This window comes from Thermobia domestica, chromosome 15 (assembly GCF_964235325.1).
Source record: "Thermobia domestica chromosome 15, izTheDome1.hap1.1, whole genome shotgun sequence".
NCBI classification, from domain to species: Eukaryota; Metazoa; Arthropoda; class Insecta; order Zygentoma; family Lepismatidae; genus Thermobia; species Thermobia domestica.
Window position 1 is genome coordinate 194012831 of NC_137468.1, and position 22751 is coordinate 194035581.

Below are 22751 nucleotides of genomic sequence, written 5' to 3' on the forward strand. Positions count from 1 at the left end.
GTGTTTCCTGCAGTAGTCAGGCTTTTTTATTATGACGCTAATCATATGTCAAAGCGATTCTGAATCAACCGGAATAAAACTAAAAGGATTGGGTTACAGGTTTTGAGGATAAATATTTGATGTGACTAACATGTAACGCTTCCCAAGTGTAACACTCCAATTTTGAGAAAATTTGGCAGTGGATTCTACATATAAAATAAACGAATACATTTTTTTTATTTTCTGCGGAAAAACGGCTGTAGGAGGGCAAAAGACCCTACCCAAAATTTTGAAAGTTGATTACCAAAAGGCAAGAACAAGTGGACCGAAATTAATGAAATTGTGCACAGATGTTGTAGACGTAAAATGAGGGAATACGTGTTTCGTATTTTTCCTGGAAAAAACAGTTGTGTGGAGCACATACCATTCCAAACCTTTGTTTACGAAATATCAAAAGTGCTAATAAGTATACGTCAGAAGTAACTAAATGACTTGGAGAATTGTAACGGAACTGTGTTTAGAGACAATACACAAAAAATAAGGTAACACGCTTTTTCTTTCTTTTGTGCGGGAAAACTATTGGGGCCAAGGGCCCCTGCGAAAGAAGTAAATATTACCGTAGAAGCTCACGAAGCGGTGGACCGAAGCGAATGAAATTGTGTGTAGATATTGAATATATATAAAATAAGGCAATATGTGTTTCCCACATGTACCTATCCGATTTACTTCAAATTTGGCAGTAATAGTAATCACAATAACCAAAAACAATATAGCGTATTTCATAGTATTTCGGGAGGCGTTTTTAACCCTTACAATGTTTTCCCGCAGCAATTGCCTTATTTTGCAAGAATTGCCTTATTTTACACATACAATATTTACACACAATTTCATTCGTTTCGGTCCACTCCATCTTGCGTTACTATCGTAATATTTACTTTCTCGGAGGGGGCCTTGGACCCAACACTGTTTTCCGCATAAGCTAAAAACACGTGTTCGCTTATTTTTTGCGTGCTTTCCATATACAACTTTCGTTGCAATTCTCCATATCCTTTATTCACTTCTGACGTATACTTATTAGCACTTTTGATATTTTGTAAACAAAGATTTGGAAGGATCTGTGCCCCACCCATTTTTTAAAAAGGAAAATACGAAACATGTATTCCCTCATTTTGCGTCTACAATATCTGTGTACAATTTCATTCACTTCAGTCCACTTCTTCTTGCCTTTCGGCTCTTAACTTTCAAATCTTGGGTAGGGTCTTTTGCCCCTAAAACCGTTCTTTCGCAGAAAATGAATATACGTATTCGCTTATTTTTTGCGTATTGTCCGCACAAAATTTCGTTGCAATTTTTCATGTAATTTAGGCACTTCTGACACACTGTTATTAGCACTTTTGATATTTCATGATAAAGGTTTGGAGGGGTTGTCTTCCACCCAACCGTTATTTTTTTTTTATTTTTTATTTTTTTCAAGAAACTATGAAACACGTATTCCCTCATTTTACGTCTACAATATCTCTCACTTCTGTCCACTTGTTCTTGCCTTTCGGCCATGAGCTTTCAAAATTTTGGGTGGGGGCTTTTGCCCATAAAACCGTTTTTCCGTAGAAAAAAAAAGACACGTATTGGTTTAGTTTTCGCGTATTGTCTCCACACAAAGTTTAGTTGCAATTCACCATGTCTTTTAGGCACTTCTGACATACTGTTAGTAGTACTTTTGATATTTTGGAGGGAGTCCGTGCCCCATCCAACCTTTTTTTTTCTTTTTTTTTTTCAGAAAAATATGAAACCCATATTCCCACAATTTAGGTCTACAATATCTGTTCACAATTTCATTCACTTCGGCCCACATCTTCTTGCCTTTCGGCGTCAAATTTTCAAACTTTTGTGTGGAAGCTTTTGACCCTAAAATCGTTTTTCTGCAGAAAATAAAAAAACACGTATTATGTGTATGTGTATGTTTATTTCATGTGTAACATCTACCCTCCATTTAAAAAAAAAGTAAAAATTAGAGTGTTATAGTTGGGAAGTGTTATATGTAAGATTAAAAGCCTTGTGTGCTTTTCCTAAGGTTGAAGGCTACATATTTTGAGGGTTAAACAATAAGTGTGGCTAATACTAAAAATGATGGGTGCTCTCTCTTAAGTTGAGGGATAAAGATTTTATGACTATTAGAGATGATGGTTGATAACAAATACGAAAATTAAATATTAATATCGTTTCCAACACTTTAAGTGTTATTTTCGCTTCTTCATTTTATTTCAACAAATGTATATCCTTCTTTTTAGTACCTTTCGTAAACGTATTTTTTTTTTTATAGTTATTATTAACATTTTATCCTTTATTCAATATCCTGTAATCACCTGTGATTTTTAGTTCTTTACTTTTCCATTAATTTGAAGCACTCTTATCATCTTCGTTAAGGACGTGGTTATTTTCCTATATTTGCGAGTGGTTACCGGCCTACATCTCTCAATTCTTCACTGTTCGTCTGTCTGATTTCGTTAGATTACTTTTGCTTATTGAAATTTAGCCTTTTTTTTTTTATCACTGAGTGAATACGAGACGTTGACTTACAGTTTAAGGTGGAATTCGAACAAGCGTAATGCGCTCAAATTAGAATGGTTTCCCAGCGGTAATCGAATCAAAGGACCAAGTGCATCGAAGTCACTAGATCAGCAGGAATTGCTTAGTTTGCTAGAAGTCTCATCACAGATTAATATGTCAAAACAAGAGGTGAGCATTGAAGATATCAATATCTGGTAGCAAAGATATTCTATAGATTGAAATGATATCACAATCTTGTTTGTTAGTGAGTTTCAAATTCACATAAGATAAAGCACGTTTACTGTTGACAGTAACAATTATAACGCTATTGTAGTTTTGCATTACTATAAAACGTTTATTTAGAAACATTGCAAGCATACAAGTAAGATACACCGCTTGATGGTCAATCGTATTCCTTCCGTTGACTGCTTTATACAGAGTGGCCCAAAAGTAGATATACAGACCTACATATATAAAACATACAGGACTGTATACCTACTTTTGGGACACTGTGTGTGTTAGGTGTGTATAGAAGCAGGGTCGGACTGACTACTAGTTGGCCCCGGCGGTTAACATATTGTGTTGGCCCCGAATTCTCAATTTCTCCAACTAGCATTACCTCAACTGCCCACTGTTTTCCCACAATAAAAACATACTGTTATCTTAGATAAAGCACACTATTATTTAGTAGCCACACCATACATTATACCATACAGATTACAATGAAAAAGGTATCAGAGTATGAGGCCGTGTTAGTTCATCACACATATGAAGAATGACGCCTCTCAGCGATCACTCTCTCCGGAGATTTGGGGAGGAAGAAAGGAATAAGGGGACGAAGGAAGCGGCCTGGACCATTATCTTACACACTATTCCGGCATTTGTCTGATGTGAATGAGATTACCTCAGCGATATCTCACTCAGGATGGCTGGCCAGAAAAAGCTGTTATGTTACACCTTTCCGGCCGTGACCCCACCGGAAATCCAATATATATACGCTTCTGTCCGCTACAATACATTACAAATGGAAACATTGTCACATTGATGCTTCAATTATATTGATGAAGTACTCCGTTTGTAGGATGAAAGAAGAAACGAAGCTTCCCAAAAACAATATACTCTCACTGACCAAGATTGGGTTTAGGCATGACGTTCTTGAATTAAATAAAGTGAAATTACTAGAGAACCTGCGTGGTTATATGGTTAGGGCACGAGGGAGACCAGGATTCGATTCCCGGCGGGATCCGATGTGATTTCTATCCCGCATTAAACTTTACACCCCGAGAAAGTCCACGCACGCTTGTTGGTCCACCACAAAGTCCAATTGGCGGGGACTGCGAGTAAACCATGGGCCCTACTCACAAGAAATGAATGCTCTACCTCAGAGCCATTGCTGTCTATAATGACGTTTACAAGTACTACAACTTCGAATACAATTCAAAATCTCAAAATTAAAAAAAAAAAAGTACTCCCGTTCGTTTGATGTACTTTAATTTGAAGACCACAGGGAATGAAAAGGGAAAGTCAAGAAATAATTGAAAATGAGTTAACAGCAGAACAATGTAGTCTGAAAGGTATAGTTTGCATGGACTGAATCCGACAGTAAGAAAAAGGCTAGCAACTAAGAAATTTAAGGGAAGAAGGTGAGTCAATAAACTTTAGAAAATGAGTTAACAGGAGAATTATGTAGCCTGAAAGGTGTACGTAGTTTGCATAGACTAAATCCCACAGTAAGAATATGGCTAGTAACTAAGAAATCTAATGCTAAAGATTTCACCTACAGGGGAGAAGTAGAGAAGTCAATCGAATACAGGGCAGTTGTGTAAAATTATATATATGTATTGTGTAAAATTGTGTAAATTGTGTAAAAATTATATAAAATTATATATATACGTATATAAAAGAACTTACTTACCTCCTTTTTCCCCTGTAGTCTTCATTTATGAATAAGATTACAGGACTTCTTAAGATCTGATAAATGTCTAGGAATTACATACACACACTTTAAAGTTTCCTAAAGTAGCGTTCATAATTAGGAGAAAAGCAATGTCATCTACAACCGACTGGTAATTCAATGTCACCTCTTCTTCCTCCATCCCGTTGAGATCTCGGATACCAAGGCTTCAGATATATGAGTATTTTTTAAACTTTAATGTTCACCGAACATATAAGGAAAATGTCTAACCAAAGGAATGAACCAACGTCTCCTAGCAACAAACAGTAGCGTTCAAGTTAGCTCAGTTTTACCTCATATTTGAGGTCTGTTACAAGCGTTGACATTCAAAACACAGGACCCAGTTAAGTAAACAGACGGATATGCATTATGTAATATGGTCCACGCAGCTGTCAGACAAACATATCTAGTAATTAGACATTTCTCTGTGTCAAGGACTTCTTAATAAATTAGAAAACCATGTTGAAAGCAGAGTCCGAATTGATTTTTTTCTCTGGGGTAACAAATTTCACTCATATAGGTACCCAGCCATAAAGCACATAAACACACACACACACACACACACACACACACACACACACACACACACACACACACACACACACACACACATAAACAAATGTTTAAATATTTAAAACAAAGCTTTATGGGACTTTCTCCTACTCCCTCCGGAAACTAAAGAGCTGTTTTAACTCAAATAAAAGTGCCTTTTATAGTCCAGAAGGTATAACGTCGTTGGTTTCCCGCGCTTGGCTGTGCTCGTCACTGAGGGTGTCGTAAGAGAGTAGCTAATCACTACCAACCGTCTACTGCGATCAGCGAACCACGAGTAACCAAGCTGACCACTCCCCATAAACGTCACTACAACTTTTCGCGGGAAGGCAACCACATTATACCTTCCGTGTTATAAGTTTGCCTACGCAAAATAGTTGTCCCCTATCTTTAACGTCATGAGTATTAGAAAAAAATATACAAGGCAAAAGTTAGGATTAGTGAAGATCGAGCCAACCAACCAGAACGTACCATGTGTGGATTAATAAATGTTTGTCATATATGAAAATTCCAAACTTTTCATACCATTGTACAGTTAGCGACAAAAATTCTATTCATTTGGTAAAAATTATTTTGAGAATAACGATAGTATGGCTGGATAGTACAGAAAATTAGATTATTTTAAATCTACTGAAAACTGTAAACAAATTGTCCTTCCATTCTGAAGTTATTTACGTAACTAATTTCATCAAACGGAAAGAGCATTTATTGCTGACTGTTCAAATATTCCCACCAAACAGTTTAGACAATGCTGCAAGATCATTTTCAGTTTAGAACCTATTGTTATAGACAGACAAATCTTTGGCACCAGAAAACTTTTTAAAAACTCCAAGCAGTTTACTGTTGAACTTGGCTCTGCACACAGTAAGTAAATCAACAAACTGTTTCCTAACTGCATATGACTTTATTAATAGTGTGTACTTTCAAACATTTCGGTGCATATTTTCAGGACCTTTAATATATAAAAGTAACCAAGAAAGTTCTGTCATCGATATATCACCTAAGACATACCTGGAAAATCAAAAGAAGTCTCCATCAGCATCGACGAACTTCTGCTAACGTTCTGGAAGGCCATGAATTTCATCGCGGTACAACTAAATGGACAACGAAGCGAAGAAGGTATCAAGTCCATTTTGCACCTCTGCTAGGGATTTGAACTGGCGTCCTCTAAGGTGATTGTCCAAGAAATGGAACAGGTGATAATCGGACGGTGCAATGTCCGTAGTGTATGGCGAATGCAATAATATTTCCCATCCAATGCGTAGAATGCTGTCCTGGGTCATTCTGGCCCCGTGGGGCTTAGCATTGTCCTGTAATAGGAGGACTCCTTTAAGATTCAGAAGTACTGGCTCCAGAGTTTTGAGTTTTTCTTGAACACGGCTCAACTGCTGACAGTACACAGTGTATTGATGCTCTGACCAGCTGGTAGCAGTTCCCGATGTACGATGCCTCGAGCAGTCCACCAAATACACAGGAGGACCTTTTTCTCGTGCAGTGCTGGTTTCGACTGTTTTGAAAACGGTTCATTGGATGCTAACCAATGATGACGGTGCCGTGGAGCTTCGTAGAGGACCACTTCTCATTATATGTCAACACCCTGTCCAGAAATGGTTCCTTCCTCAGACGAGACAGCAAAGAAACACAAGTGTCTGCTCTCGTTGCCTTCAGGCCCGGGGTCAAATCATGTGTGACTCATGGACCCAACTTGTAGTGCTTCCCAAGTTGATGGAGGTACTTCCAAATAGTTTCTCCACTCGCACTGAATTACAGTCCCAGTTCTTCCTGGCCACTGTTCGCCTCAATTGCTGCCTAAAGATCTTCATTTTGTACGTCTGTAGGTCTTCCGGCACGTGGTGCGTCTTCGAGTGTTTCGTCACCCTACTTAAACTTGTTAAACCACTGTTGTACTGTCCACGTAGTCACGACACACTCACCAAAGACCTTACATATCTTCCGCCCCGCTGCAGCGGTGTTTGATGCTAGTTTGAACTCGTACAGCATACACGCTCTTATGACGCACTGTGGAGGTTCCATGTTCAGTGTGTGCTTACGCAAGTTCTGTACGTGTAACTGAACTGCCACAACCAGGTAGTGTGTTGGATATACTCACATCAACAGCTGACCTTCGCCTTATCCCTATTCGCATTAAATTCACGGTGTGAGGGACTATTGAACAGGGATCTGCACAAAAAGTGAGAGGTCTTTCTTGGGTACCTTTATATGTGAATTCGGACTCTTAATGATTATACATTGCTGAATATTAAAAATGTAACACCAAGAAGAAGAAGAAGAAGAAGAGGTGCTAGACAAATATTATAGCTCAAAGTACAAGTGTGAAATTATTATACTTACCGTTCTATTTTATGTGTGGCAGTGCCGTAAAAGCCTAGCAGAAAGTATAGAAGTACAGAAGTATGTAAGTAGCATGTAAGTCTACTATAGTTACATACAACGACTGTGACACATGACAAAGAATAAAGAATAGTAGGCCTTAGATGTCAAAATGGCTTTTGGCAAGCCAGCTTTTGTTCACTACATGCTGCCAAGTCTGTTCCATTGTAGCTGGCGGGGTGTCTTGTGTATAAGATATACAATCTCTTTGAGATGTGTTCAATCTGCGAGATTTTAATCTTCTTGTTACCAAATTTCATAGATTTACTTCCAAATGTCCACAACTGCTGCCAGCGGCACAAATCTATCTATAACATTGGAGGAAGGGACGGGTAAGACCTTTTCCATATATATATATATATATATATATATATATATATATATATATATATATATATATATATATATATTTAAGCGATGTTCAAAATATTTATGAAGTTGAAAAACAATGTTGTGTAGGATCTGGGGAGCAGAGTTGTCTTCAACATTGAGTGGCGGGCATATTCAAGGTTTATTCTTGGAGGGGAAGGGGAACATGAAAGCCATATTACGGGAGATGAATCTGATTTCTGAAGTGAATCTGTTGTTTATTATAAATATCAGGTAATGTAATTGAAGTAGTGGTATATGTCAGTATTACAAATCAGTGCCGTGAACACATTCTGAAATCTGAATACATGCATATTTATAATTGGTATGTTTCTACTTAGGATCGACAATGATCGTCATCTACAATGTAGATGAATATCACATTTCAAATCGGATTATTGGGGGGACAGTTCCCCAGTTTCAAGATCAGGGGGACATATCGCCCTCACCCCTCCAGGATTTGCGCCAGTGATTCCGGCCCTAATTGATCTCCAGAGATTTTCAACTTAGATATTGCGACACATTGCCAGAATCAACGGGGTCAGAGAAATGTTTCGTCATAAATTCAGAATATCATTGAAATCTTTCAGTTTTATGTCCCATGGTTATTCCTTGAAAGGCTAAGGGAGACAGTGATGATGAGATATGAATGCAATGGTGGAATCAAGAAACTGGAGAGAGCGAGAGAACCCTAAGAAAACCTACGCACATGATATTTGTCCATTACTAAGCCTATTAGTACGAGCTAGGGTACAACCAGAGACCACACGAACCATAGAGGAGCCCTCTGCCACTGAGCTAGCGCGGTCCTTAATTCAGAATATTAAACAAATTAAGAACTTCTGATAAAATAACGCTAAATTTACTTCTTTTCGTCAGCGCATTAACAATGCAATCAAAATAAGTTTTAAAATTTTGTGCGAGCAACATTCAATGATGTCGCTGGATGCCTCTGTTCTTGATGCTGTAAGAAAAATTTTTTGGTAGTTAAGGGATCAATGTGATTCACTCCATTCGGCTTCAAGAAAATATTTAGTTTTCATAGACTTATCCATTTTAACGATTCTTATTAACACTAAAATAACTACTATATAATTAAAATGGCTCGAAATAACCTTAATGTAATCTTTTTCCTGTATTTCTTTTGGAAATAATTACAATCTAATCTGTATTATGTTCTTGAAACAAGAAATATTTGTAATACAATACGGTGTCAATATCGGGTATTTACGGTAATTTCTGACTCAGAATGCGGAATACATTATGAAAGATGAGCACAAATTTTAACATTACAGTATGGAAAAGATTAACGGGTCTTTTCTGAAAAATGGCGCTGTTTCTTAGACAAAGAACGAGTCTTTCGTATACAGTGTAGCAAAACGGGACAGTATTATTAAGCTATATTGTTAATTTGTATTCTCTTCTCCCGTAGAAGTGTGGCTGTTTTTGTTGCAAAGAAATAGCTAAAGAAAATCATGCGTACTTGGAAATGAAGAATACCATACGGGCTGGATTCTCCGACAGATAAGTATGCAATATTGCGTTATTGCATTCCTATAGACGGAAACTACATTTAAGTTCCTTCATTGTGAAGAAAATAAATGAAAATTGTTATATAAACTCTCAATACGAAGTACTATATTGAAATTATTATATATTTGAAAATATGAAAATAATTTCGCAGTAAAGATTGACTGCTGTGTCAATGTGAGTGTTTCAACATAATACATTTTTCTAAAAAAAATATTTTTTGCTTGCTGGTCTCACTGCACCTACTGAACGTGTACGAGTATAACATATACATAGGATGGGTAGGAGAGAACTGTCTCCAAGGAAATTAGTTGAAGAAACTTTTATGGAGGTTCCTTGCAGAATTATAAAGCGAATAGTTGTAGCCGAGAAGAGGACAAGACGAAGATTTATGTTCATACGTTTAACTGCTTATTTCCTTGAGAGCAAAAGACAAATTTTGGACGTCCGAACTATATTATACATAACATGGAAATGTTCTACAACGTCTACGTTCGTCCATCTCTTGCTCAGTCAACAGGTGCCAGAGCAAAAAATGATAAGATATAGCGAGAAGCGGCCTTAGGAATCGATTCAGCATCCATGTATCTCCTCTTTCCATTCTGTTTCCTCATCGGAAGTGGTTGAAATAGACCATTTCCGGTTTTAACGTTCATTACAATAAAGCAAAAACACCGATACATAGGAAGAAGCGGTTTCCTGCAATATATGCCATCATCCTAAGTGTGCGTCTTTCTGTCTTCCTTGTCTTGTCTTGTCTTTTCTTGTCTTATCGTATCTCGACTTGTTTTATTGCATCTTGCCTTGTCTTATTGTAACTTGTCTTCTTCTATTGTATCTTATCTTGTCTTATTGTATCTTGTCTAGTCTTATTGTGTCTTATCTTGTTTTGTCTTATTGTATCGTATTTTCTTATCTTGTCTTATTGTATCTTGTCTTGTCTTATCGTATCTTGTTTTGTCTTATTGTATCTTGTCTTCTTCTATTGTATCTTATCTTGTCTTATTGTATCTTGTCTAGTCTTATTGTGTCTTATCTTGTTTTGTCTTATTGTATCGTATTTTCTTATCTTATCTTGTCTTATTGTATCTTGTCTTGTCTTATCGTATCTTGTCTTCTTCTGTTGTATCTTGTCTTGGCGTATTGTATTTTGTCTTGTTTTAATGTATCTTGTCTTATTATATCTTGTTTTGTCCATATTGTATCTTGTCTTGTTTTATTGTATCTTGTCTTGCCTTAATATATATCTTGTTTTGTCTTATTTCATCTTGTCTGGTTTTATTGTATCTTGTCTTGTCTTATTATATCTTATTTTGTGTTTTTGTATCTTGTCTTGTTTTATTGTATCTTGTCTTGTCTTATTATATCTTATTTTGTGTTTTTGTATCTTGTCTTGTTTTATTGTATCTTATTTAGTCTTATTGTATCTTGTCTTGTTTTATTGTATATTGTCTTGCCTTATTATATCTTGCTTTGTCTTATTGTATCTTCTTTTGTGTTGTGTTATCTTGCCTTACTTTATCTTATATTATCTATCTTATTTTATCTGATCTCTTATCCTATCTCTCTACTAAAAGTAGGAGTGGTAGAAATCCAGTAAAATTTTCGATTTCAATATTGTTTTCCATTGAGCAAAAACAGCGAAAGAAAGCATACCAAGATTAGCTTCCATCTCCTCCGTTTTAGCCCTTTATTCTAAACGAAAGGAGTACAAATCTAGTATTTTTGGTTTCACCACTGATTGCCATAGTCAAAACATGGTAAAAGACAGCGAGAAGAAGGTTTTTTAATTTAAATTCAGTACCATATGGCTAAGTCCCATCTTCTACTTCAGTTTCCTATTGAAGCCACAAGTAGTAGAAATCTAGTACCATTTCCGGTATCTATTTTCATCTTTATAGACCAAAAATTGCAAGAGAGGCAGCAAAAGTGGATTTTTCATATGGAATCACCAACTCAGGGATAAGTTTAATCTCAGTTCTTAATTTTTTTACTTGGGGAGGGGAGATACGGTGGCTCAGTGGTAGAGCCCTTACCTCTGATGTGGAAGGTCCCTGGATCGATTCTCAGCATAGTTAGTTTGTGGTAGACAACATCGTTTCCGTAGGTTATTACTCCATCAATTATTTCACTACCTTTAACTTGTCTTAATCATCCGTCTTCCTTAGCCTAAGGGGCACAATCGTGCGACGTTAAACTCAAAGATTTCATTTCATTTTATGTCATTGCTTTTTACTACAACTGCAAGTAGTAAAGACTAGAACAACTTTAAGTTTTCAGATAGCTTCAGATATAATAACTGCAAGCGAGAGCAAGGAAATCTTTTTGGTATGGATGGACTGAGCGTCCGGAGAACTGGTTCCATAATTGACCTTATCCTTACTTTGAAACTGGAACGGACAGATCTAATCTTTTCAGTCTGAGTGTTGAATTTGCATAATTTCATAATGTGAAAAAATAACTCGTTTGTCTTCAAGCAAATCTTATGCAAACCATTGTGAACTTATTAAAGCAGCTCTGTAGTACAGATATGAATTTTACGAGAACCTTAGCGCATAACGGAAAAAAAAATCAGAAGATCACGTATATATTTATCAATTAATCTAATTGGGTTGAACAAATTTATATGGTGAATGCAAATCATTATGTGTAATTTCCTAAATAACAGAGAAGCCTAATAATTAATATTATACAATAAACATGCTACTTTTCTGGTGAAACTAATACTAAAGTATATTGTAATGTTCCAAACGCCCAACACGTGCTTATGTTTACAAACATTCTACAAGTGCTCCTATTTATAAGCAATAACCATGTACACCTTACTATGGAAATGAAATGAAATCTTTGAGTTTTACGTCCCACGATTATGCCGGTTAGGTAAAGGAAAAGGTGATGAGTATTGAATGAAATGGTGGAATAAAGAAAGTGAGACGAAACGGGAGAACACCGAGAAAACCCACGCACATGGTGTTTGTCCCCCACAAAGTTCACTTGGCGGGGGCTGGGATCGAACCCTGGACACCAAGCACCAGAGGTGAACGCTCTACCACTGAGCCACCGCGGCCCCTACCTTACTATGGAGTACAACAGTTGCAGACGACGAAGACAGCAGCGCCATCGCCTTACCTGGAGCCAGTATATAATCGAGAGGATTCCATGGACACTGATCAGTCTCGACTTGTCAGTCCATCCTTTAGCTAGCGTGCCCGGAGCTCTACAAGATACCCAACTCAAAGCTTCTAGTTTCCTACGGAACCCTAGGCTTCAAATCTTCTCGCTTAGCTTGCTCGGGGCTCTATGACTCTCAACCTCCTCTCTGCTTGCTTCGGAGCATTGGGATTCCTAATCCACTCCACCTAGCTTGCTTCGGAGCTCTGTACAGTTCCTGCTATATTCTGCTCCAGCTTTGGTCGCCTTTCTCTACCTTATATTAGAGAAGTTACATCATTATAATATTTCTGTAAAATACTATTTATAGAGGATTTTTTAAACAACAAAAACCGGTAGTGAGAGACGATTCCGGACTATAATTTACTCTATCAAGCTCTACCTACCCCTACACAGGGAGAACTTTACAATATCAATTTAACATTCTTTCAGTTTATATATATCAATTACAAAGTACAGGGCTAGTATAAATGATTCGTTCATTTTGAAAAGGCTGTATTTTCTAAAGTATTGCACGTACGCACATGAAACATATATATGAAAAGAATCACAAACTCACCAAGTCTATACACCTTATACAAATGTTCAATATGTTCCCCTTTGGTGACAGGACACCTTCAGATGATACTCGACCTCATTCCATACATGTTGTAGTATATTCCTGTCAATTGTCTGCACGGCAGCACTGATGAGTTCTTTAAGTCCGACTAAGGATTGTGATAGTGGCGGTACGTAAACAAGGTTCTTAACGTACCCTCTCACGAAGAAGTCACAGGGCGTTAAATCAGGAGGTCTGGGAAGCCATGGGAACAAAGCTAGGCCATTCTCACCAATACGCCCAATCCAGCAATGCGGAAGTTCATCGTTTAGGTAGCCACGAACTGGAATGTGCCAATAAGGAAGTGCCAAACTCTACACAATACAAACTTGGTGAGTTTGTGGTTCTTTTCATATATCTTTCATGTGGGTATGTGTAATACTTCTGAAAATATAGCCTTTTCGAAACGAATTAATCATTTATGCTAACCCTGTATATGAATTTAACATTCCACGATTATAGCCATTAGGCTAAGGGAGACGGATGATCAAAGCAAGTGAATGATGATGGAAGAATTGGTGGAATGAGAATGTGTAAGGAAATGGGACTACCCTGACAAACCCCACGGACACAATGTTGTAAACCACAAACTTACTTGGTCGGGGATCGAACAAGTTATCTCACACACCAGAGGTAAAAGAACAAAACTTTTATTGGTTTTCAAGCTTTTTCCTCATATCTATTCCGTCTATCAATACAAAATTTGATACACACATTTCTTATCTTCTATAGTATTATTCGAGATACATTTGAATTGTATGCTTTTACCCGGGGCCACTCCAGACGGGTTCAAAGTTGATGGGAGGATTTCTGGAGGGAAGTTTCCCAACATTCTCCCAATTTTCCCTGTTCAAGTACGTTATGGGCCCCAATACATAGCATCTCTGGAAAGCTTCTTCCATGCTGAAGAGAATGAACAATAAACCATGACTTTCCAATGAAACAGTGTTGTTGCAATAGCTATTTCAATGCGAGTTTACGGTTTTGTTTATCCTAACAGGCAGGCCTGTATCCGGGAGGGGCCGGGCCCCCCTAAATTTTTGCTGGCCCCCTAAAAGTTTCACGGTAGGCTTGCAAATGAACTATAATATGATGATGAACTATCATATGGTTGGATCGGCCCTCCCCTAACTTCAGCCGGGCCCCCCTCCATTTTTGGGCTGGCTACGGGCCTGCTAATAGGGTTAATGGGCCCCAGGGACGTACTGCGTTGTCCATGGTCCTAATCTGTTGTGCATGAACTTATCTTTTTTATGCTTATCGAATGGACTAGGTTTGATTCGGGTGTCCGGATGACACGTTCATGTCCGTTCCTTGTGAGCAAGGGGTTTTTAATATTTATACAGCGACCCATTAATATATTTTATATCCATCTTTATCCCTCTACTGAAATCAGATGAGATGGAAATCTATTATTTACAATTTCAATGGTGATAACTATAGTGAAAAATGGAAATGAAAAGTGTGAAGAAGGTTTCTGTTATGAATTAAGTACCGCAAGAGTAGTTTTCATCTGCGACTCTATTCCTCTATCTCAATCAGGAATTTTTGAAATCTATTTTTTACTTTGTTCTAATATTGAATCCAGTAGAGAGATAAGGATTAGATGGCGAAACGATATTTTATATGGATCTGATTTTAGAGGGGTAAATTTGGATAAGGGCGTAACTAGCAATTCTTCAATTTTTGAACCAATTAACCAACGTATTCTCACACTGTTTTTGGAGACAGGCGTTCGCTACGGAGCAAAGATATTACCTTAGCAGCATCTAGACACATACTGACATGCTCAAACTTGCAGAAAATACATTTATCTCATTTTACCGGAAATAGGTCGATACCTCCTTATCTAAAGAACCCGTTATTTCAGCTTCATTCTTGTAGTGCAATAGTAAGTAGCAAAAAATAGTGGTAATGATTATGAACTATATCACGAAACTACTGTTTAGCGCGTCACGAAACCACTGTTTAACATGTGTTTAGCGCGTCAAATGAATAGATTCCATATCTCGCATTGCCTTTGTACAGCAGCAGATATTTATAGATCTGTTTGTATATTGAGTCACGAAGTGATGGCAATCTTATTTTCATTATTGTTATTCTTAATATTGGGAAATAATCTTTGAAAATTCCCCGAGAAACGTTCACAATGCAAATATATCAAATTGGTTTATGGTTAGTTTAATTACCGTATTTTTTTAATATTCAAAAAAATTATCAGCATGCATAAGGAAGAATTTGTAAAATTAAAACTGACTGCGAGTAACAGAAACTTTTAAAACTGAACAATTTAATAAAATTAATTAAACATTGGAAAGTGTAACAAATTTAGGTAAGAATATTGTAACATCTCACGTGGTATTGTATACAAACAGCACTTTACGCTTGTGTTTACAAACACAGCCACATGAGGCAGAATAATTATAACTCTGAGTCTTCCTAACAGAGAATAAAATTGATTTTGAGTTTAACGTTCCGTTCAGTAGTGAGACTATATCAGACATGGACCTACTTATTAACGTGGAATCCAAACCACATGAGCTCCCACCGGGAATCGAACCCGGGTCTCCTTCACGAAAGGCGCGTCTGCTATGCGCTTAGCCACAAAGGAGCTCTAAACAGAGAATTGAATGAATTGAATATTAAATCTTTTCTAAACTCTGTAAACATTCTCTGAATTAGAATAAACAAAATAGTGAATGTTTGATCAAAGTCAATCTGGCAGGAAAGGGGAAAGTTGCCAATAAACTCAAATGCAGAAATTATCATCAACATGACAAGTTCTACATTGAAAATGTTCTATCTAAAACCTTCCATTAGCTTCTCTTAAAAGTTCAGTAAACATTTAGTGTAAGCGGAGCTTGAGCACGGAGCAAATAGGAGCTCTGAGAAGGGCTTAACCATGGTTTTTCTCCGGTTTTCTCTTTAATTGCTACTAGGAGTAAGACTAGACGAATATGAATGAAGTAATAGTCTCGTCTTCTCGATAGTTTCGTCATAAAATGCTTGAAGTTTTAATTGTATCAATAGGATAGACTTACATCCTTTCATTTCCTAATTACAGTAGAATTTCGACATAACGTCGTTGTTTACCTTCGTGTTACAATGGACAATAGGAGGCTTGTTCCATTTGTAATTTAGATGTTGTGACTTTTTTGATGATTTGTCATCCGGATATTTCTTCTGTCTGACCGTTGAGTGAGGTAATGACTGATTTTGTAGTCAATCTGTTCGTTGGGCGTTTTGACCGTTTTGGCAAGTGGGTATTATGATTGTTCCGCAGTTGGTAGTTTTGACCGATTCACTGGGTTTCATGACCGACTTTCTGGCTGATTTGTCGTATTTGTCATTTGGCCTTTCTGACCATTGGGAGTTGTGATCAGGTCCCTTCTAAAACTGAAGTCCGTGGTATATTGAAATGTAACTATAGCAGTGACAAAGGTCGATTCCGCGGTGAAGGAGGGAAATCTTCCTGCCTTAGTAAACCACAATATTATAGTGTAATATAAACAACTGAAAACGGTAAAATGCACTGCAAAGCTTCTCTTTGCAAACTTTTTACTGTTTTAACTCAAAATTTTGGAAATAAAACATATTATTTAAAAACCTGCGGTAGTTTTTCTTAGGGACATAAATTTCCTCCGCATGACATCCAAAGCCGCGCTGTTTCGAGCCGCACTATTTTGGGCTTCTTGCTAGATTTGCTGTGGGAATTCTTGTAGAACGGGTACGTCCGTCCATCTGTCTGCTTGTAACTAAGTATCAACACAGAAACACTCAGAGAAAAGGGGAAGTGCTTCTTTGAAAATAATCCAACAGTCCAAGAATAGTTATAATCTCTCCTATGAACCTTCTATTCAAATCATAAGTGGTAGAAGTCAGTTTTTGCTCTATGAGTATTGCTATGAAACCTGGAAATAGTAATAGATTTCAACTAGTTCTGGTTGAAATAGAGAAGTATAGTCGAGTTGGCAACTATTCTAGCGGAACTGAATTCATAACGAAAACCTTCACACCATTTATTACTATTGTTCACTATGGTGATCAGCGCTGAAATCGGAAATCATGGCTTTTCAGCATTTCTCGTTTCAACAGAGGAATAAAAAGGTGGCTATCAAACTTATTCTTAGGACAGTGAATAAATATCAGAAAGCCTTTACTCAGTATACGAAGTGTGTTGAAAAGTATCGAACTTTTGATTGGCAACAATATTGTAAGGTTCAGCATGTCTACCCGTCATGCAATAACCACGTGTGAACTGCATGTGTTAACAGTAAATAAAAACAAACAGACGACGGTCCCGAAGAGGAGTCGCCCACCATCGCCAACAGTCGGAAGGACGAGAATCAACGAAGGTAGCCCGACACGACAGAATAAAAGAGAGCTGCACGCCACGATCAACATCAATCTCCACAGGTTGATCAAACTACCTAAAACCCTAAGGCTCCAAACCATTGGGTTACCCTACCCTCTCACGACGCTTGGTCAATTGAGAGACACCTAATCCTAAAGCCCTAAGACGCACGGTCATTGGATTCCTTCTCTCTCTCTCTCTCATGACGCCCGGTCATCGAGGGAGACACTTAAATCATACAAAACTTAACCCCTCTCACGATGCCTGGTCAAGGAGAGTTACCTCACCTCAAAGCCCACGACGCTTGGTCATCGGGTTCCTACCACACTCTAACCTAAAGTATTTAAAGGAATCTATTATTGTACATACTTCTGTATTATAGAAACTTTTTATAATAAAAAGGTGATGGAAAAAGTCCAAATCCCAAGTACTATATTTGCTCTACCCAAGAAATTTTACAATATTTATTAATTTTGAAATCCGAAACACTAATCTCCTTCAAAGTAGTCTCCTTGGTAATGCACACATTTTTTCCAGCGTTCCCGCCATTATTGGAAACGCTTCTGGAACACGGTTTTTGGAATGGGGAGCAACCGTGCCATCGCCTTCCGCATGATGTCTTATCTTGACTGAAATCGGATCCCTCTTAGTGCTATTTTCAGCTTGGGAAATAACCAAAAGTCACACGGTGCAATATCGGGTGAGTAGGAAGCTTGAGGACACACACGAATGTTGTGCTTGGTGGCGAAAACCTAAATCAAATTTCCCGAACATTCTCCTCTGTAATTAATTCCACCATTGCAAGGAACAAAATGGTTTTTGCTTCATCAAAATTGTAAGTATTTAAAAAGCTATAAACAATTTTTAATAGGGAGTTCCCACCCATCCTGTGCACAAGAAAATTATTTTCAGTTCTTTCTTACCATTTTGGGTCTTATATCTGTCGACAGACAGATGTATGGTAGTATGGTCAAAACCGTTCAATAACACTCCGCGTACTTTATATACTATAGTGTGGAAACCTAGTAATATATAAGAGAATGACTCCAAATGTAGGAGTTTTTCCAAGTTTTCACTTACTATTGACGCTCTGAAAAGAATGTTGAATATTTTATAATGTAAAACAGACTGGGTTGTCTACTGCATATTCTTAAGTTTTAATAAGAAATGCAGAGACGTTTTCTTTTAAAAATACTGTGTACATAAATACTAGGTTATTAAAGTTGTAGCAATATGGAAAGTAGTCCAGCTTTAAATGTATTCATGTGCATAAAATAATCCTACTTAGACATTCAGCTTAAGAATAGGAAGGTCTTAAAACCCACTACGAAGATTTGCTCTGGAGAGTAAAAAGATACATTTTTGCGAGAACGTAAACTTACAATTCGTTCTTCACGATGGTAGAGCGCAGATATTGTTGTTGTAATGTAATGGTTACCTCCTTGAATATGAGAAAGAGAAAGAAACACATTTCAAATATTCAACTTAGTTCTGAAATGGAGAGATGTAAAGTGCTCAACATGTTTCTTACGCTTTTTTTCTCATAAATGTCCAAATGTGTTCGGAAATGGTGAACATTATACAATAAAATACTTGGTTTTCTCAGCTCGGAGCATTTGAATAACTTATAACAAATTTACTTTCTTTTTTTTAAAAAAAAAATAAAAGAACTATTATTGCTGAAATATACTCGAAGAAGTTTTTATACTTCGTATTGTCCGATTACATAGAATTGTCTTGCCTATGTGTTTCATCTATTGATATCAGTTTACTATTTATCGAATTTATCCGACGGGCTCATTAAGCCAGTTGTTCCGCCGCAAACTGGCTAGCTTCTTCCTCTAATTACTTACATTTTAAAACATTTTTCTGACCAGAACAAAATGAATTATTTAATAACTATACGATTTTTGTTACAGTTTCAAGGACCTAACGTCCTCTTCATCAGACATTGAGAAAAGACAGATGACAGCAAATCTTATATCTTCCTCAGCCTAATAAGAATTCTAATTACTTAAAAGGGAATATGGACAGCTGCACTGAGAAAAATCCGTTCTCCAGACAGCGGTATGTTGTACAAATATAAAGAATCCTCTTGCTTACTATAGAAATCCGTACGGAGCATACATTATCCGTATGATACATAGGCACTGCCCTTAGATGTTACATCATGCCGTTGCAGGATGTCTGACATCTAACAGTTTTCCGTATATCACACGCATATACTTATGTTACCTTCGTCAGCTATATGTTATACACGTTCATTTACATGCGAGATCCTGACCGCCGATATTGTTACATACAGAAAGTACGTATAGATGGAATACTTATACGGAAAGTATTATAAATAATGTCCGGATTTGTATGTAATTACATATTTTTTCCTTCATATGTAGGTTCCTCAAATCCTTAAATGTTTGTGATTCACACCTGTAGGGTGCTTCAACTCAAGTTTCATATTACATTTTTTTTTTTACATATGTTGACCAATATTACATATTTCTATGGGTTCTACATTTTTTTTACATAAAACTGTCTTAAAATTTTGCGTTTACTGAAATTTTAATTAAAAAAAAAAACTCTCCAAATATGCAAGGCGTGCATCTAGATTCAATTTTGTCATATCAATCTTTTCGTTTCTTTACCCAAAGAGAAATCTCTCTCTCTCTTTTTTTTATTTGTCAAACCATGTTTCGCAGAATTTTCGCCGATAACAAAAGAAATATAAGAAGAAACAAGTAAAAATCCTCCCTCCGGGGTACATTAGCAGCGCCCTTTATTCTCAACTCTGGAGGAAGTCAGATCACGTGCCTGAGAGGCGACTGGCCAGGAAATTCCTAAAATGAAGACTATTTGATTGTTATCGGAGGTCGGATGGAAAAAAAGATGAAAGCAAATCCTGCAATTCAAGTTAAAACTGTATGCTAGTGTGCTTCCAGAAATTTACTGCAAGAGTTCGTTCCAAGAAGCTGGTGACAATGGCAATATCATAGCAGGTAACCTAAACTTTCAAAGAACTTCGCTTGTTCAACAGAATGACAGGACAGTACTCTAGTATTGCAGTTGTAAAACGCACGTGTTCTGTATTGATCGTCGAAGTTAGAAATGGCTCCAGTTGCCTCAACTTTATCCGCGAAATTGCGGTCGTGGGTAACTATCGATGATGCGTTTACTACGGACGGTAAAGTGGTGTTGTGCCAAGTGTGTCATAAAAAATTGGATGTTCGATGAAATCTCAGTTAGAACAACATGTACGAAGTGCATTCCATGCAAGAAATAAAAATTAGCGAACTGCAAAAAAACAAGTACTTTTGACACAAATGCATCAAGGTACTTCAGTGAGTGAGTTTTTCAAAGACTTGTGCCAAGCAATGATAGCAGCAAACATTCCTTTGAAAAAAGTTTAAGTGCCAAAATACCGTGCTTTTCTGGAGAAGTATTGCGGGCGTCGAATTCCTGACGAATCCACTCTTCGAAAGTGTTATCTCAAAGTTTGTTATAGGGAAGCTATAGATACCATTAGGGCAGAAATAGGTAGCTCATATATTTGGATTTCTGTGGACGAAACAACAGACATTTTGGGACGTTATGTAGCACATTTTGTGATTGGAAAATTAAGTGAAGATGCTCCATCTGAATGTTATCTTATTGCGAGTAAATTGCTGGAACGCACGAATTATTTCATGATTGCTCGCTTTGTAAACGATGGTCTTAAAGTGTTGTGGCCGGGAGGAGTTCAGGAAGAAAAATTCCTTGTTCTCTATACAGACAGTGCAGCGTACATGTTAAGAGCGGCTAGAGTACTTACAGTTTTTTACCCTCACTTAATTAATTTCACCTGTATTGCCCATGCTCTTCAGCGTGTTGCTGAAGAGGTAAGAGACAACTTTTGCGAAGTAAATCAGCTAGTTTCTTCCACGAAAAAATGTTTGTTAAGGCGCCACAATGTGTTCAAGTTTACAGAGATCAACTGCCAGACGTGCCACTTCCTCCGGAGCCTGTGCTAACGCGATGGGGCATTTGGATACAGGCAGAACATTTCTACAATGAACATTTTCAAAAATTAAACCTGTTGTTCATTCATTTCCATCGGAGACTGCTGTATCAGTTGGCATTGCTCAGAAACTGTTTAATGACTAAAAAGTAGCATGTGATGTCGCATACATAGACAGCAATTTGGGTTGGCTACCTACAAGCATTAAAAAACTAGAGACTGTTGGGCAGTCTCTTCGGGAATCCATGGAAATCATAGAGGATGCAAAGAGACTGCTGCAAGGTGTGTGTGGAGATGTAGAAGAAAACGTTCGAAAGAAACTAAATGCAGTGCTGGAAAGAAACCCGGGTGGGCAGTGTGTGAGATTCTCAGTGGTGAAACAAGAACCCCGTAAAGGTATTTCCCCCAACTACATCCCCCTGTTGAAATACGCTCCTGTTACCTCATGTGATGTGGAAAGATCATTCTTTGCATACAAGAATATTTTATCCGATCGCCGACAAAATTTTACTTCTGATCATTTGGAAATGTTCCTTGTAACCCATTGTGCAACAACACACACTTGCCAACTGCAGGCACATCTTTTGTATGTACTTTATTTCAAATTTAAAATGTTCATTAGTGGAAATATTCTTCAATCTTAGTTCAGCTGGTATTGTTTAAAAGATATAGGACTGCTTTTCCCTGCATGAAATAAATATATATAAAACAATACATTTCGTCTTAAGTTGCTTTTAGTATTTAAATTTGTATATTGCGTATAATTCATTTCAAGATTGGTGACGGATGCGCATTTAGTATAAAAGGTTCTAGATTTGAAACGGGACCACACCACACCACATGATATTTCTGACGTACAAATGCCGTATGCATTGCTTTTCTCGGAGCTTTCCTGTTTATCTCTAGCCGATTCACATCTTCCTTCATTCGCGTCAGATTTTTATTATCCTGTAATCAGTCACGTCAGTGGCGTATGGTTGTCTCAGATGTTGAAGCATTTCACTTTATTGGGGGACTTGCATTAAGCAGGATAAAGTGTAGTAGAATTTCCTTTATATTTTCATAATTCGTTTAAATATTGCATACTCATATGTGTGTTAATATTACGTTTTCATACATATGTAATATTACATATTCTTATATAAATTTAATTGTTTTGTATTTTTGCTAACAATACAGATATTTGAATATTTTTGTTAAACACTACATTTTCTTTTTTCTCGTAAAACAATGTAATTTTTTTACATTCTATTATTTTTATTATTCTATTGTTCGTTTGTATCTGTTGTACTAGAGAAGAAACACCTCCTCC